We start from the raw sequence: 18608 nt of genomic DNA on the forward strand, positions 1-18608 counted from the left end.
GACATATGAGGAGAGACTGGATCAACTGGGCCTTTATACACTGGAAGGATGAGACGGGATCTCATAGAAACATATAAGATTCTGACCGGGCTGGACAAGTTAGATGTGGGAAGAATGTTCCCGATGTTGGGGATGTCCAGAACCAGGGGACACAGTCTTCGGATAAGGGGCAGGCCATTTAGGCCTTAATTTCCCTTGTTAGCCATGGTTGAGCCACCTTCCCTGTTTTATTTTTACTCCAGTCAGGGATGTACAACTGTTGAAGTTCATCCATTGATCTATAAATGTTTGCCATTGCCTATCCACCGTCAACCCTTTAAGTATCATTTGCCAGTCTATTCTCGCCAATTCACGCCTCATGCCATCGAAATTACCTTTCCTTAAGTTTCAGACCCTAGTTTCGGAATTAACTGTGTCACTCTCCAACTTTAATAAAGAATTCTACCATATTATGATCACTCTTTCCCAAGGGGATTCACACAACAAGATTGCTAATTAGTCCCTTCTCATTACACATCACCCAGTCTAGGATGGCCAGCTCTCTAGTTGGTTCCACGACATATTGGTCAAGAAAACCATCCCTAATACACTCCAGGAAATCCTCCTCTACTGCATTGCAACAGTTTGGTTAGCCCAATCTATATGTAAATTAAAGTCACCCATGATAACTGCTGTAACTTTATTGCACACATCCCTAATTTCTTGTTTGATGCTGTCTCCAACCTCACTACTACTGTTTGGTGGCCTGTACATAACTCCCACCAGCGTTTTCTGCCCTTTGGTATTCCATACCTCCACCCGTACTGATTCCACATCATCCAAGCTAATGTGCTTCCTTACAATTGCATTAATTTCCTCTTTAACCAACAATGCCACCCCGCCTCCTTTTCCTTTCTGTCTATCCTTCCTAAATGCTGAATACCCCTGGATGTTGAGTTCCCAGCCTTGGTCACCCTGGAGCCATGTCTCCGTGTGCCAATCACATCAAATCCATTAACTGCTATCTGCGCAGTTAATTCGTCCACCTTATTCCGAATACTCCTCGCATTGAGGCACAGAGCCTTCAGGCTTATCTTTTTAACACCCTTTGCCCCTTTAGAATTTTGCTGTAAAGTGGCCCTTTTTGCTTTTTGCCTTGGGTTTCTCTGCCCTCCACTTTTACTATTCTATCTTTTGCTTCTGACTCCATATTATTTCCCTCTGTCTCCCTGCATAGTTTCCCATCCCCCTTCCATATTAGTTTAACTCCTCCCCAACAGTGTGCATGTGCAGAAGGGGATCAGGTGCGCATTGGTGGCACCGGGATACCGCAGCATGCGCAGAAGGCCATAAAGATGTTCGGCAAATACTCACAGTGACTGAATATAACAGATTAAGGGCTGATCTAATTGATGAGTTTAACATGATCAAAGGAGTTGATTGGGTAGATAGAGAGAAAGTAATTGCACTGGAGGGTGAAGTCCTGAACAATGCATTTCGGGGTTGGCTTTAATGGAATACAATATTAAATAACATGGATAAGGTAAGCCCAGAGACTAAGCCAATAGATGTAAATGGAAATTCGTGAAAAGTAAACATGGAACAGAAATTAAAAAAGTGACGATTTTGAAATAGTGTACAAAGCAAACCAACAGAGGCAAAAACACTGGGCTGTTCCAAACTACAATTAGATATCCTGATGAGACAATTAATGTACCAGATGGATGAGTTTCAGGTGAATTGATTCTACACCCATTTCTTGTGTAATACAAACTAACCATTTTGCCTTACCTCAAAAAAGTGCTTGCAAGTATAGTCATAACCAAACAATGCAAGTGCCAACACGAGCTTTCTGGATTCAATACCCAGATTGATATAAGCAGACAGACCTAAATGGGCAAAAAACAACAATGAGGTTCTTAGATTAACATTGATATAGGGCAGGTAGACCCTGAACCTGAACATCTTATTGTACATACCTGATACAACCTGGTGATAAGGAGCATTTGACATTGCAAAACACTCGTTCATCGTTTCCTCATGCATATCATAGGATTTCACAATCAAAAAGTCACAATGTTTTGCAATTGTTGCAAAGTCATAGCATTGGTCCTCTATGCAGTTTGGAGACCAAGGCACAGTATATGTGATCTAAGGGCCAAAGAATAACACGAAGAAGTTAATTAGTAGCATTTTAGGTTAACAAAATATTAATCATGTTTAGTACCTCATCATTCACCCAAATTCTTCTGACAATTTTTCTGTCAATTATCTCTCCTCTCCTAGAGGCATCAAGTTGTGACCAAATTGCAGTCGCAAAACTACCAGCCATGCTCCAATACCTGATCAAAGTGATGCAAGAAATTGTGAATTGGAAGAAGTACCTTGAGACCAAGATGTCCCTTCAGACTGGTGTTAGAATAAAGGATTCATTCCCTGTTACAATAGCTGAAGCGACTTGAACAGCGTGAACATCAATAACTGATAACAGGCAGCTCCAAACATCTGAAGGCCAAGAATGGCATGTCTGACTCCAACCTTGGGAGGATGTGAAGAGGAGGGTTTCACCCAAGAGTTGAGACAAAGAACCCAACATACAATAGGTTAAATGATCCTGTCCATATCCTACACCAGGTCCATCCCTAAAAAGAATAAAAAAGAAAGACCCAGAAGGCATTTCAGGGCAGACGGTGAAGAAAAGAACTGTTCATACCATCAGCCGTCTGTGCGAGCGGGACTAATAACAACTATTTATCACGGTCGTAGGTCTACTATGTCTATCCTGATTGTGTGTTGTGTTTGACTATATTTGAATTATCAATTCATTTGCCTTATAACTCCTAAGACCCTTTGGGTATCTGTGAGTGACCTGTGATCCTGAATCTTACAGTGATCACATTTGATCACGTGAGGCCAGATATTAATGAGTCGAAATTCGCGACCACTGTTTTTGAGACGGGGTCACCGCTTGAGTGCTGATTTTACCGCCAGGCATTAGGTGCAGGCTCTAACGACCAAATTCAGTTTTTACACCCAAAGGTGGCAGAGCAGCGCTGAAAAGTGGCGTTGCACACACATCCTCGGGCGGAGGCTCAGGAGGCTACCGCCATGCTCGGAAAAACAAGCGGAAGAAAAGAGAAGGAAAAGTAAATTATTAAAACTTCTCCGATCCACACACACACATTTCCCCACTCTTAAAACTAATGAAATCATGCAGAAATAAATAAAGAGAAAAATGTACCTTCCTTTCTCGGCGATTCCCCTCATAACTGCTCTTGAACCACCACTTTTTTCAGTCTGTATGGCAGCAGTGCAAATCAAATATCCCGACAGAGCCATTGTTTGCTGATGATGTCACTATTAGGCGTTAGCTGGCTCAGTGTTGTCTCTTGGCATCTCTGCCAAAGAGCCTACTCTATTTCAGCCAGGCTGTGGACGCCACTTAACGATGATGGGAGGCTGTTGCCGGTCATTTGCCACCTACCGCCGGTGGTAACGGGCGGCATCCACAACCAAATTTCGACCACTGAGTGCTGGCAGGATATTAAACTGTGAGGGGAGGAGCAAAGCAGTTGGTGTCCTTGCCCAACATCTGCACTGCAGTTTCAATGGGTGGTTCCAGATAGCAATCAGATGGTTCATTTGACCCAGTGGCACAAGGGGCAAATTTTTCCCTCCAATATTCCAGCTGCGAATGGACCATGGGCTAGACTTTCCACTTTTATGCAGATCGCCCAAAAATGGTCGTTATTTCCAGCGTGGGTGGAAAAAATGGGTTTTGAGATCGCCGGATTATCGCCCATTTTCAAAACCCGAACTTTCCATTTTTGGACATTACCGCGAGTGAGCTGAAATGGGTGTTAGCGTTACATTTTTTTGACCTTCTGCCATAAAGTGTCGCTGACCAGAGCAACAGCATGGTAACGCTCATTTCCCGCATTTCAGGAGGTCAGGGGTCATCATTACATGCGCAGAAGAGGAGGCAGAGTGAGAGGGAGCAGAGAGGAACTGAAACATGTGTGGGTGTGGTGTGTGCTTGTTTGGCTGTTTTGGGAGGCATGAGTGAGATTTACCAGCAGCAAAAAGCCTACTAAACACAAAGACGGTAGTTGGCACCGAGTTTTTGTGGAACAAATAATATTTAACTTGGAAGGAATGGAGGAAGTGACCTAGCACAGTATGGAGACTGACGCTGGTGAAAACAGTGAGCTGGGAGAGGAACAATTGGGAGGACAAAAAAGAGCGAGGAAGTTCTCGGACGAGGCAAATGCGTCCCTCATGCAGGAGGTCAAGTCACGCTGGGGTCAATTGACCCAGGCAGGGCATGGGACACCCACTCCAAAGGCCTACCAGAAGATATGGCCGAGATAGCCAAGGTGGTCTTGTCGGCGACCAACGTGGTGCGTGAGGGCAACCAAACCTGCAAGCGATGGAACGACCTTGTCGGATCCACCACAGTAAGTATTACATTTATTTACAAGTACTTATATATTTCTATAATTGGAATTGTAAGTGTAATGAGTGATTAAAATCAGATGTGATGTCTTGCACTTATACCGGGAAGGTTACTCAAAGCCTGCGGTCACGGTGTATGTCGTTAGGTAAAGAATGATCATTTTCATTATAATAATGATTACATCTGTCGGTTATGTGTTGTATCAGTCTCTGTGACAGTACCGAGCAATGATATCACGCGATGATCTCATGCCATGTTGTGCTATTGTTACCTTTTATAGAAGAAGCTTTTGAGGAATAGGGCCGAGCAGAGGCGAATGGGTGGGGGGCCACCAGTCATCAGCGACATCACTGAAATCAAGGAGTGGATGTTGGCACTAGTGGGGAGCCACCCCCCGGTCGGTCACGCAAGCAGCAGCAGAGCCTGATGTGATGCCACGTGAGTAAAGTATTCATCATTGTGTGATGTAAAGTCAATAGATGCCACACACACTCATATCCGACCACTATTATATGATAGATGAATCATAAAATTCTTGTCTAAATAATGATGTCCTCATGAGAATCATTGCATTGCAGAATTTGGTGATAGTCATGAAATGTGATGTCTTGATGATCTTGATAGTGGTGTTTTTGTCGTGCATATGCTGTGTGTAGTGCTAGACTCACCATGTGCCCCTAGCACCCCCTTCTCCTCTAATAACCTCATTTATGTTTAGCAGCTCAGCCAGCAGCACGGCCCCAGGCAAGGCCACAGAGGCCAGAAGGTGAGGGCGCGGGGCCGGACTCACCGGACGATCCTCCATGTGGTGCTGAGGAGCACCGATACTCACCCGTGCACCTGCCGGGTCCCTTCTCAACGGATGACAGTGCTGACTTCGAGGAGCCTGCATCCCCAACTTCCATATTCCATTCAACACTAATGACATTTAGTACTCCTGCGGCCATTCGCACATGCAACATGGAGGTACCGGGCCCAAGCAACTTGCCACAGGGCGCCCCAGTGGTCTCCAGGATGGCGCCGACCAAGCGGAGGTTGGTTATATGTGGCAGGTCTGCACCACGAGCAGCAGATATGAGCAGGGACATGGTACACTTGTCCAGGAGGAGTGTTGACATAGGTCAGCAGATCCAACAAATAATGGGGGGCAAATCCCTCCAGCTGGCCAGCATGTCCGCCACTATGATGGCGTACATGCCACAGCTGGTGGAGGCCATGGAGCCAATAGCCAGGAACACTGATGGCGGAGGCCTTCCAGTGGTCCCGGAGCACGGCACTGCGCCCCAAAGTGCCGTACCCCCAATGCCAATGACACATGAGAGCCAGGACGAAGATATTGCTTTTGGCCCGGAGGACATTTCCACCTCGGGACCGTCCTCTCCCGTATCCGTCCAAGCAGCGGTTCTGCCGTCATCCCCCCCAATGAAGCAGCACCTGAGGAGCTCCTCAGCCAGGCTGCTTGGAGGCAGGAGGGGAAGGGGAAGGGGTAGAGGTGTGGAGTAGAAGCGGAGGGGGGAAAGGAAAGTGAGGTGCAGGTGTTGTCTTGGGCATATTTTTATGTTGTTTGTGCTATTTTGGTGAGAGGTTCGAGGGAAGGGGTGAGGGGGCTATCTTGCCGGTTTGCATTTGTGTTCTGTGTTGCTGGAAATGGTGACCATTCGAATGATATAAATGTGATAAATTTGTTGTGAGGTGGGGAGAGGTGTATTTTACAGTTATAATTATGATTTCACACAAATGGTCGGATTAAATGTTTTATATTCAACATAACTTTGTTGCACAGTGTCTCAGATAGCTGCACCATTACACACTGGTGATTCCTTAACATGAAAGGGTATAATTACACTTAACTTGAATTAATTTAAACTTTAACAGTCACCAAGCTGATGCACACCAGTGATGTATGACCTGCACACCCAGCAGTGTGCAGCTTTGTAAATAACCACAACGTTCTTTCATTTATGAGCTGCTGACATTAGTTTCCATTTTGTGGCTAAATGGCGATATATGGGCATTATACCTCATTTCAGCATTAAAATGACGTTAAGTGGGTGATATGCATGCAAACATAACGGAAAGTCTAGCCCCATGATTTGTACGGCTTGCATATTCACTGCCTTAACACAAGGCATTAATGAGCCGACACTTAAGAATTAAATGACTGCACATCAGGTTAGCAAGGTCTGTCATATAAAAACCTCATAACAATAAAATCTGCTTCAAGCATCATTGAATAAAAATGCAGCAAGTGCTTTAGATCTATTTAATGGTCCTTAATTTCAAAATAAACCATCGCGTGTAAATAACGGGACATTTCCGAAGAATGTTATAGGGCTCTGCATAAATACAAGTTTCTCTTCCCTTTATGAAAGATTTTGATAGAATAAGTCAGAATAAACTGTTTTCAGTGGCAGGAGGGTCGGTAACCAGAGGACCCCGTTAAGGTAATTGCCAAAAGAACCAGAGGTGACATGAGGAGGATATTTTTCACAGCGAGTTGTTGGTAACTTTCAAATGCAATTGGATAAATACTTGAAGGAAAAAAGTTATAAGGCTATGGAGAGAGAGCAGGGGGATGGGAGTGATTGGGCAGTTCTTTCAGAGAGCAGGCACAGGAACGATGGGCCAAATGGTCATCTTCTGTGCTCTATTGTTCTATGAACTTGTGTGAATATTACAGTTTGAACCATGCCATTCATGAAAGCTGGGCTTCAACTAACGGTAGAATTCTGGGCTACAAGTGGTGCAACACCAAGTTTGCTGTATATCCAGTTGAAGCTGATTCAAATTAAAATTTCTAACCTCAACTTTGGTCAAAGCAGAATGGAACCAGATGGTGCACTAATAAACAGCAGCTAAATATCACTATTTCCATTTTCTTCTCCAGAAAAATATCAATGTTCCTTTATAATTAAATAGAAACAAAATTGTTATCCTCATTTTTTTAAATGGCTCCTTTACTTTAACTCTGGACTCCTTACTATGACCATCAACATATTCCCTGTCACTCCCGGGAAATGTGCATCCCTATAATTGCTACATAACCAGGCTGATGTAACTTCAGTTTTTCCCTATGTCCAGTTGCGTGCGCAATTTGACTGTCACTTCGAACCTGAGACATTCACTTCTATTTCCACAACTTCTCCCGCTTGATCTTTTCTCCCTATTCCCCCCTGACCTTCTCTCCTGTCGTCATGCTGCCTTTCAACTCCCCTCTCTCGGTTACTCTGTCCTCCCAAATCCCTACCCCGACCCTTCATTACACTTCGACCTTCCTCCTCTCCTGCCGCCGTCGCAGGCTCGACTCGCTCTTAGATAAGCCTGCAGCTTCTCTCTGTGCCTCTCTTGGTATGCTCCGAAGGGCCCACCGTGGCACTCGTCACTGTCTCCTCAGGGGTAGTGTCCCCAACGGTCCCATCCCACTCTCCCACCGACCCTGTCACCCAGCTAGCCCACAGGGAGATGACCTTCGTCCAACTCATCCCTCCAAGTGCTGACCCTGTGGATGCTGGCAGTGGATCATCCATCACCGACCCTCTCCGCATTTCCCTCCAACAACTGCCTTGCCATCCATGAGTTTATCGTGGATGATTGCATCGACATCTTGGACGTGACGGAAACTTGGCTGAGGGGTGATGAAACCTTGGGGCTGAAATTGCCCCTTACTTTAAGGCCTGTTACCGCCGGAAATCAGCGGCCACGCTGCGGAGTGCAATGGCCGCCGATTTTACATGTAATGGCCACATTTAAAAATTCCACTCCTGCAGTATCCCGTCAGTGACCCACTCCCCCCCACCGCTACTCTGCTGTCTATCAATCCTTAGTGCGTCATAAGCGCGTGCATCCGCTATGGCGAAATTCCGCCGAACAAATCATGCTCCCACAGCACGGTGCCAAAAGTTGCTGTTTTCTGCCGGTGCAGTGAGGCTGTAATCCTTGTAAAATGGCGGTGCGGCTCCCATTAATGGGAATACCTACTACCACGGCCACCATGTTATATTTTTTGTCGGCCAACTGCCATGTCGGGGTAACAATTATACCCCCGGGTTCGGCCGGGCCGCCAACAGGAAACCTGCCACCCCCTCTTTGGTGCCAGGCCACTGGCCCGGCCTAAACATTCCCTGGTGGCCCAGTGGACCGAACTTAAACAATCGCGCAGGTTCTCCCCTTTAAGTGAAGGGGAGAGCCGTGGTGATGCGGCACCGTGATGACATCATCAGCGCTACGCTGATGACTGACAGCGGCGGCCACCCCGCCCAACCCCAACGTCCTCCGCTCGAGTGTGCTCACTGCCGCACTTCCGCCCCTGTTATGACCGACTTCCGATCCACCGGGAATAAAAAGCCAAAGGGCGGAATTTCATTCAAGTGGCCACTGCAACCAACATCATTATCATAGGCTGTCCCTCGGAATCGAGAAAGACTTGCTTCCACTCTTAACATGAGTCCTTAGGTGGCTGAACAGTCCAATACGAGAAACACAGTCCCTGTCAAGGTGGAACAGATAGTCTTTGAGTGGTGAGTGGAGCAGGTTTGCCGCATGCTATTTCCGCTGCTGCGCTTGATTTCTGCATGTAGTCGGCGATGAGACTCGAGGTGCTCAGCGCCCTCCCGGATGCACTTCCTCCACAGGGCGGTCTTTGGCCAGGGACTCCCAGATGTCAGTGGAGATGTTGCACTTGATCAGGTAGGCTTTGTAACGTTTCTTCTGCACACCTTTGGCTTGTTTACCATGAAGGAGTTCCGAGTAGAGCGTTTGCTTTGGGAGTCTTGTGTCAGGCATGCGAACAATGTGGCCCGCCCAGTGGAGCTGATCAAGTCTGGTCAGTGCTTTAATGCTGGGGATGTTGGCCTGGTCGAGGACACTAAAGTTGGTGAGCCAGTCCTCCCAGGGGATTTGTAGGATCTTGCGGAGACATCATTGGTGGTATTTCTCCAGCGACTTGAGGTACCGACTGTACATGGTCCACGTCTCTGAGGCATACAGGAGGGCGAGTTTTACTCCAGCCCTGCAGACCATGAGCTTGGTGGCAGTTTTGAAGGCCTGGCCTTCAAACACTCTTTTCCTCAGGCGTCCGAAGGCTGCACTGGCGCACTGGATGTGGTGTTGAATCTCGTCGTCAATGTCTGCTCTCGTTGATAAGCTCCCGAGGTATGGGAAATGGTCCATGTTGTCCAGGGCCGCGCCATGTATCTTGATGACTGAGGGGAGTGCTATGCGGCAAGGACAGGCTGGTGGAGGGCCTTTGTCTTACGGATGTTTAGCGTAAGGACCATGCTTTCATACGCCTCAGTAAATACGTCGACTGTGTCCTGGATTTCAGCTTCTGTATCAGGGCAGATGCAGACATCGTTTGCATTCTGTCACTCGACGACAGAGGTTGGGGTGGTCTTGGACCTGGACTTGAGACGGCGAAGGTTGAACAGGTTCCCACTGGTTCTGTAGTTTAGTTCACCTCCAGCGGGCAGCTTGTTGACTGTGAGGTGGAGCATGACAGTGAGGAAGATTGAAAAGAGGTTTGGGGCGATGACGCAGCCCCGTTTGACCCTGGTCCGGACGTGGATTGGGTCTGTAATGGATCCGTTGGTAAGGATCATGGCCTGCTTGTCGTCGTGTAGCAGGCGGAGGATGGTGACGAACATTTGGGGTCACACGAAACTGCGGAGGACGCTGCATAGACCCTCACGGTTGACAGTGTCAAAGGCCTTTGTAAAGACGAAGGAGGCCATGTATAAGGGCTGGCGCTGCTCCCTGCATCTTTCCTGCAACTGTCGTGCTGCAAAAATCATGTCCGTTGTGCCCCGTGGGGAACGAAATCCACGCTGCAACTCCGGACGGAGCCCCTCAGCTACTGGGAGAAGACTGTTGAGGAGGACACTAGCGACTCCTTTCCCAGTGACTGATAGCAGGGAGATTCCTCTGTAGTTGCCGCAATTGAACTTGTCCCCTTTTTAAAAGATGGTCACAATCACTGCATCTCTGAGATCTCCCAGCATGCTCTCCTCCCTCCAGGTGTGCGAGATGAGGTCATGCATTCGCACCAACAGTGTCTGTCCGCCATACTTCAGTGCCTCAGCAGGGATTCCATCCTCTCCCGTAGCCTTGTTGGTTTTAGGCTGTTTTCTATCTTGTGCAGTGTTGAGGTTTTGCCGAGGGGGTGGCGGGTAGCATGCTGCGGGATGGAGTCGAGAACTCTTGGGTCAAAGGCAGAGTCTCGGTTGAGGAGATCTTCGAAGTGCTCCTTCCAGCGGGCCCCGACTGCCTCGGTGTCTTTGATGAGTGTTTCCCCGTTCTTGGCCAACAGTGGGGTGGGGCCTTGGGTATTTGGGCTGTAGGTGGCCTTGACTGCGATGAAGAATCCTCGCACATCATGCTGTATCTGCTGTGCTTTCTCCATCCACCACCTGTTCGTTAGGTCTCGGGTTTTTTGTTGGGCCTCAGCCTTGAGCTGTTTGTAATACTGCTTTGCTGCTCCCGAGTTGGGTTTTTGTTTAAGGCTCAGAAATGCCCTGCACTTGCAATCTGTCAGATCTTGGATCTCCTGATCATTCTCATCAAACCAGTCCTGGTGTTTCCTGGTTGCGTGATCGAGCGTCTCTTTACAGGCACTGGTTAAGGAGGCCTGGAGGGCAGACCAATCGTTGTGGGCATTCTGCATCTTGGGGTCATCAAGGCGCTCGAGGCTAGCTGTGAGTCGCCGACTGTATAGGGCTCTCTTAGCTGGGCAACTAGTACGCCGGTAAAAACATGAGGAACAGGTGAGGTGTGCCTTGTTTCCAGCGGCAAGCAATTTCAGTCTCTTTACCTTTAAATAAAGCCTCCACACCCGGCTATACCTTCCACCACTTGCCCTTCCCAGACCGCTTGGTGGCGATGTGGCTCTCATCACCAAATCTTACCTTGGTCTATCCCCCTACTCCTCCTGCACCTTCTCCTCCTTTGAACATCTCACCTTATTCCACCCCTCTCACCTCTCATTTAAAATTCTCCTTCTCTACCACCCACCCAAGCACAATAAAAATGTAATGACGGATATATCCTCACTGCTTTCCTCCCTCAGCCTCTGCACCCAGCGACTTCTTATCCTCGGTGATTTCAACCTTCATCTCAATTCATCATACTGTCTCTCCACTGAGTTCACTACTCTCCTATCCTCGCTTAATCTCTCCCTCCATGTGAACTCCCCAACCTATATACACGACCTCTCCCTTGACCTTGCCATCTCTCGTGGGCTCGCTATTCCTACTGTGTCAATTGCAGATCAGATAATCTCTGACCATTTCCTTGTATCGCCCTCCACCCACATCCCCCTTCCCCCAAACAACGCTACTTTCTTCTACATCTGCCCCTGGAAAAAACTCTCTCCCAACTCTCTTACAACTGCACTTATCAACTCCAATCTGTCCAGCCTTTGTCCCTCCATTCACCATGACATTTCTGCAGCCACCGATCTGCTCATCCACACCCTCATCACCACCTTTGTTACCCTACTCTCTATTAAAACAATTATTCTCTCTCATCCTGGCTTTTCCCCCTGGTACGACCCTCATCTTCATTCCCTCAAGTCCAAGGGGTGCAGATTTCAACGGATGTGTTGGACAACAGGTTTAGCCATTCACTGCCAGATCTGGCTGGACCATATAAAGCATTATCGGGTTTGACTCTTATCTGTCAATACTGTTCACTATTCCAGGATCAAACTGGAATGCAAAGATAAGCCCCAGTTACTATTCTCTATTGCCAACTGTCTTCTTAAACCCCTCCCCCTTGTTGCCATCACACTCACCTCCAACAACAAGTGCAAGGAGCTCATCATAGAATCTTAGAAATATATAGCACGGAAGGAGGCCAATTCAGCCCATCGTGTCCGTACCAGCCAACAAGAAGCTATCCAGCTTAATCCCACTTGCCAGCTCTCGGTCCATAACCCTGCAGTTTACAGCACTTCAAATGCACATCCAAGTACTATTTAAATGTGGTGAGAGTTTCTGCCTCTACCACCCTTTCAGTCAGTGAGTTCCAGACCCCCAGAATCTGCTGGGTGAAGAAATTTCCCCTCTAATCCCCTCTAAACATTCTATCAATTACATTAAATTGTTGCCCCCTGATTGTTGACCCCTCTGCTAAGGGAAATAGGCCCTTTCTATCCACTATATCTAGGCCGCTCATAATTTTATACACCACAATGTGGTCTCCCCTCAGCCCCCTCTGTTCCAAGGAAAACAAACCCAGCCCATCCAATCTGTCCTCGTAACTAAGATTCTCCACTCCCGGCAACATCCTCGTAAATCTCCTCTGTATCCTCTCGAGTGCAATTACATCCTTCTTGAAAAATGGTGATTAGAACTGCACGCAGTACTCTAGCTTTGGCCGAACTACAGTTTTATACAGTTCAAGCATAACCCCCTTGCTCTTGTATTCTATGCCTCGGCTAATAAAGGCAAGCATTCCCTGTGCCTTCTGAACTATCTTATTTAACTGGCTTGCGACCTTCAGTGATCTATGGACGTGCACTCCAAGGTCCCTTTGTTCCTCTACACTTCTTAGTGTCCTATCATTTAATGTGTATTCCCTATCCTTATTAGCCGTCCCCAAATGCATTAACTCACTTTTCTCCGCATTAAATTCGATTTGCCCAGCTGACCAGTTGATTGATATCTTCCTGCAGTCTACAGCTTTCTTCTTCATTATCAATCACACAGCTGGTTTTAGTATCATCTGCAAACTTCTTAATCATACCCCCTATATTCAAGTCTAGATCATTGATGTAGAGCACAAAAAGCAAAAGACCTAGTCCTGAGCCCTGCAGATCATCATCATAGGCAGTCCCTCAAAACGAGGATGACTTGCTTCCACGCCAAAAAGGGATGAGTTCACAAGTGTTTCAGTGAAGGAACTAATATTCCAGATCCCGAACTACATGTTGAAGGGTGGAAGATGCCTGTGCATGGATTTTTTAACGTGTGGTGGCCGTTGCACACCAGCCACCACACGGGCTTGTTAGAGCTAGGTCTTGGTCCAGTGGCAAGGATTAAACAAGATGACTGGAGACCTGTCTGCTGCACAGGCCGAGTGCTCACACATATCGTAGTGTGGGCTGCAGAACCCCACTGGAAACAGCCTTCCAGTCACAAAACACCATCAACCATTACCCTCTGCTTCCTGCCTTTGAGCCAATTTTGGATCCAACTTGTCACTTTGATTTGGATCCAATGGTCTTTTACTTTCGAGCCCAGTCTGCCACGTTGGACCATATCAAAAGCCTTGCTGAAATCCATACACACTACATCAAACACACTACCCTCATCAACCCTCCTTGTTATCTCCTCAAAAAATTCAACTAAGTTAGTCAGACACGACCTGCCATAAACAAATCCGTGCTGACTGTCCTTGATTAATCCGTGGTCTTTCTAAATGAAGATTTATCCTGTCCTTCAGAAATGTTTCCCACTGATTTTCCCACCACCGAGGTTAGGCTGACTGGCCTGTAATTGCTCGGACTGTCCCTTTCTCCCTTCTTAAACATAGGTACCACATTAGCAGTCCTCCAGTCCTCTGGCACCACACCTGAAACCAGAAAGGATTGGAAAATATGGTCAAAGCCTCTGCAATTTCTTCTTTTGAGACCAGCTGATCAGCTGCCTCTGCCACTTCCTTTCCTTCCCCTCGCCCATCGGGCCAAATTTCCTCTGAGTTTCCCCCCTGCCTTAGCCCTGAACTCACATCTCTCCCCAGTTTCTCTCTGATAGCCCCTCTTGACCCCTTCATGCTCATATTGTCCATGAGACCCACTTCCTGCTCCTTTGATCCTATTCCCACTAAACTGCTGACCACCCAACTTCCTTTTCTGTCTCCCATGTTAGCCGACATTGTTAATGGTTCTCTCTCTCAGGTACTGTCCCCTTCTCCTTCAAATCTGCTGTCATCACCCATCTCCTCAAAAAAACAACCCTTGACCCCACTGTACTTGCAAGCTACCGCCCCATTTCCAACTTCCCTTTCCTCTCCAAAGTCCTTGAACATGTTGTCACCTCACAAATCTGTGCCCACCTTTCCCAGAACGCCACGTTTGAATTTCCTCAATCTGGTTACCACCCCAGCCACAGTACTGAAACGGCTCACATCAAAGTCACAAATGACATCCTTTGTGACTATGACAAATGTAAACTATCCCTCCTCATCCTTCTCGACATGTCTGCAGCCTTTGACACGGTTGACTACTCCACCTTCCTCCAATGCCTTTCCGTTACCGTCCAGCTGTGTGGGACAGCACTCGTCTGGTTCCATTTTATCTATCTAATCCTAGCCAGAAAATTACCTGCAATGACTTCTCTTCCCATTCCCACATCATTTCCTCTGGTGTCCCCCAAGGATCTAACCATGCCTCCCTCCTATTTCTCAATTATATGCTGCCCCTTGGCGACATCATCTGAAAACACGGCGTCAGTTTCCACATGTACACTGACAACACCCAGCTCTACCTCACCATCACTTCTCTTGACACTTTCATGGTCTTTAAATTGTCAGACTGCTTGTCCGACATCCAGTTCTAGATGAGCAGAAATTTTCTCGAATTAAATATTAGTAAGAACAAAGCTATTGTCTTTGGTCCCTGTCGCAAACTACATTCCCTAGACACTGAATCCATCCCCCTCCCGAGCATCTGTCTGAGCCTGAACCAGACTGTTCACAAGCTAGGTGTCATATTTGACCCTGAAATGAGCTTGCGGCCACAAATCGGCAGCAAAAATGAAACCGCCTACTTCCACCTCCGTAACATTGCCCATCTCCGTCCCTGCCTCAGCTAATCTGCTGCTGAAACCTTCATCCAAGTCTTTGTCACTTCTAGAGTACACTACTCCAATACACTCCTGGATGGCCTCCTACATTCTACCCTACATAAACTGAGTTCATCAAATACGTGACAGTCCGTGTCCTAAGTTGCACCAAGTCCCGTTCATCCATCACCTTTTTGCTCGCTGATCTACATTGGCTCCCAGTTAAGCAATGCTTTGATTTCAAAATTCTCATCCTTGTTTACAAATCCCTCCATGGTCTCGCCCCTCCCTATCTCTGTAATCTCCTTCAGCCTCACTACCCGCTGAGCTGTCTCCACTCCTCAAGTTCAGCCCTCTTGAGCATCCCTGATTATAACTGCTCAACAATTGGTGGCCGTGCCTTCACCTGCCTGGATTCCAAGCTCTGGAATTCCCTCCCCAAACCTTTCCGCCTCTCTGCCTCTCTTTCCTCCTTCATGACGCTCCTTAAAACCTACCTCTTGACTAAGCTTGTGTCATCTGCCGTAATTTCTTCTTACGTGGCTCAGTGTCAAATTTATTTGCTTTTTCTTATAGCACTCCTGTGAAGCACCTTGGGATATTCTACTACATTAAAGGCACTATATAAATACAAGTTGTTGTTGTTTACCTGAGATCCAGGTATTTCACGGTGGAAGGTTTGTGTGGTTTCGCGAACTAGCTCAATCATTTCGGAACGATATAATTCATCGTTTTCCAAATATTGCCGATAATTCACAAGGAGTCCATCCATAAATTGCCTTTTTGCCAACTGTATTTTAGAATTTATCCAATCTGTTCGCATTTCAGAGCTGGTAAATAGCTCTCTTGTTAAACGTCCTAATGAAGAAAGAAGAAACAACTGACATTTATTCAGCATCATTTGTAGAACATAGAGCCCAAGGCATTTTACAGAACAGAAGTGCAAACATCAAGTAGTAAGTAGGAGAGGAAGATTTAGCTAGAACTTGCACTTACATAGTGCCTTTCACATCCTCGGGATGTCCTTACATGACTCAGAGCCAAATAATTATGTTTGAAATGAAATCACTTGTTTTATAAGCAGATGTGGCAGCTAATTTGTGCCAAATAAGGTCCCATAAATAGGAAATGAACACAAAAGGTAATTCTAAGGATTTTTATAGGCATATAAATAGTAAACGGCTAATAAGAAGAGAGTTGGGGGGCATTTAGGGATCCAAAAGGAGACCTACGCATGGAGGCAGAAGGTTATGGCTGAGTTACTAAATGAATACAGTGCATCTGTCCAAGATGCTGCCATAGACATAATGAAAGAGGGGGTAGTTGAGATACTGGATGGGGTATAAATTGATTAAGAAAAGGTACTAGAAACGTGAGCTGTACTTAAAATAAATAAGTCACCAGGATTGGATGGGATGCATCCTAAGAAACTGAAGGAAGTAAAGGAAGAAATCACGGAGGTATTAGCGATAATCTTCCAACCCTTCTTAAAAACGGGTGTGTTGCTCGAGGACTGGAGAGTGGCAAATGATAAACCTTTGTTCAAAAAATGATGCAAAGATAAAGCCAGCAACTATAGGTCAGTTAGTTTAATCTTGGTAGTGGGGAAGATTTGAGTAACAATAATCAGGCACAAAATTAACAGTCACTTGGACAAATGTGGATTAATTAAGGAAAGCCCACATGAATTTGTTTAAGGCAAATCGTGTTTAACCAACTTGATCGAGTTTTTTGATGAGGGAACAGGAATGGTTGATGAGGACAATGTGGTTGATGTGATGTACACAGATTTCCAAAAGGCATGCACAAAGTGACGAAAAACTGATCATCCTCGGTGACTACAACGCCAGGGTCGGCATGACACAGCCCTCTGGGGAGGCGTGTTTGGCAGAGAGGTGGGTAGGGAAAGCCAACTCCAGCGGGTACCCTGCTCCTGACAAAATGTGTAGAACATGAACTTCTCATCACCAACATCTTGTTCCGCCAGAGGGACAAATCCAAGGCATCGTGGCAACACTCTCGCTTCAACTATGTCATTATCCAAGCCAGGGATCGCAAGGATGTGTGCATCACCTGCGCCATGACAGGAGCTGATGACTGCTGGATGGACCACCGCCAAATCCGATCCATCATTGACATCAGCATAGCCCCAAAGAGGAGGGGGCAGCAGAAGCAGTGCAGCAAAAACGTCAATGCCGGGGCACTTAAGGACCCAGCTAAGAGAGCCCTATACAGTAAGTGCCTCACAACTAACCTGGCGTGCCTTGATGACCCTGAGATGCAGAATGCCCACAACACTTGGTCTGCCCTCCAGGCCTCCATAACCAGTGCCTGCAAAGAGAGGCTCGGTCACTCAACCCGGAAACACCAGGACTGCTTCGATGAGAATGATCAAGAGATCCAAGAGCGAAATATCCTCCGAGCGAGCATTACCGGTGCCAAACGGGGCGATAATCAATTTTTAGCCCTTAATCTACCGATATCTCGTTGTGTTTTTTTCAGTGATAAAATTAGTTACCTGTCAGAAAAACTCGAACGTTATTCGCATGAGCGTGACACAAAAGCTCAGGGTCATACGCTCTCATGGGTATAATAGTTGTGACCTTAGACCAGTCATAATGCTTCCAATCTTTTCCACCAATATCAAAGACAACAACCTAGTACAAAAATAAAGCTGTCAACTTCCATTTAAAAATATAGATTTTCCAAATCAATATAACTGTCCCCAGGCTACGTGACCAGGGAGGGCTGGTGAACACATCTATCCTGCAGGTTATATTGGTGGTGCTCTTGTTGCTGTCACACTGCCCACTTAATAACATTACTCTGACCTCATCAGCTACATCAGTTACATACAATCATTTGCCACCAATGTTTTGTTTTCAACGATCTAATAAGTTATATGCAGTGTAATCATGGCCAGGGTCACACTTTACATTGACTGATTAAGACAAATCCCCTTTTTATTACATGGGATTCCAGAATTTTTAACAGGTGTTTTGGGGTCATAATCTGTGCAGACCGCAAACCTTAACCATGGCATTAGGCAGTAAGAGGTAGATCACATGTCATTTAAGACACTTCACGATAAAAAAAAGTACATTTTATTGACATTACACATGCGAAAATCGATTGTCCTATTTTATACAGGCTGCAACTAAACCAACATTAACATTTTAACATAGGAATTATAATACGATACTCTGCATTTCCACCATATTCGAACTTGATCCTGACACCGTTCCATGAGCTCCACCTGTTCCCGATCCCAACCCAGATCACTTTTCCGGATACTTGGCCAGCGACCACTCTCCCCCGTGACACAGGCTGGAGCTTGACCGGTGCCATCTCTTTCCCCGCCCCAGCCCAGCCTGTGCACCCAAGCCCAGCGTGTG

General features: G+C 46.6%; 1 pseudogene; it reads right to left on the reverse strand.

The window, feature by feature from the left end:
• The window catches only part of LOC139268365 (di-N-acetylchitobiase-like), a 60278-nt pseudogene extending 42027 nt beyond the window's left edge, over positions 1-18251 (reverse strand).
• Positions 18252-18608: the final 357 nt, after the last annotated feature.

This window comes from Pristiophorus japonicus, chromosome 8, assembly GCF_044704955.1.
Source record: "Pristiophorus japonicus isolate sPriJap1 chromosome 8, sPriJap1.hap1, whole genome shotgun sequence".
NCBI lineage: Eukaryota > Metazoa > Chordata > Chondrichthyes > Pristiophoridae > Pristiophorus > Pristiophorus japonicus.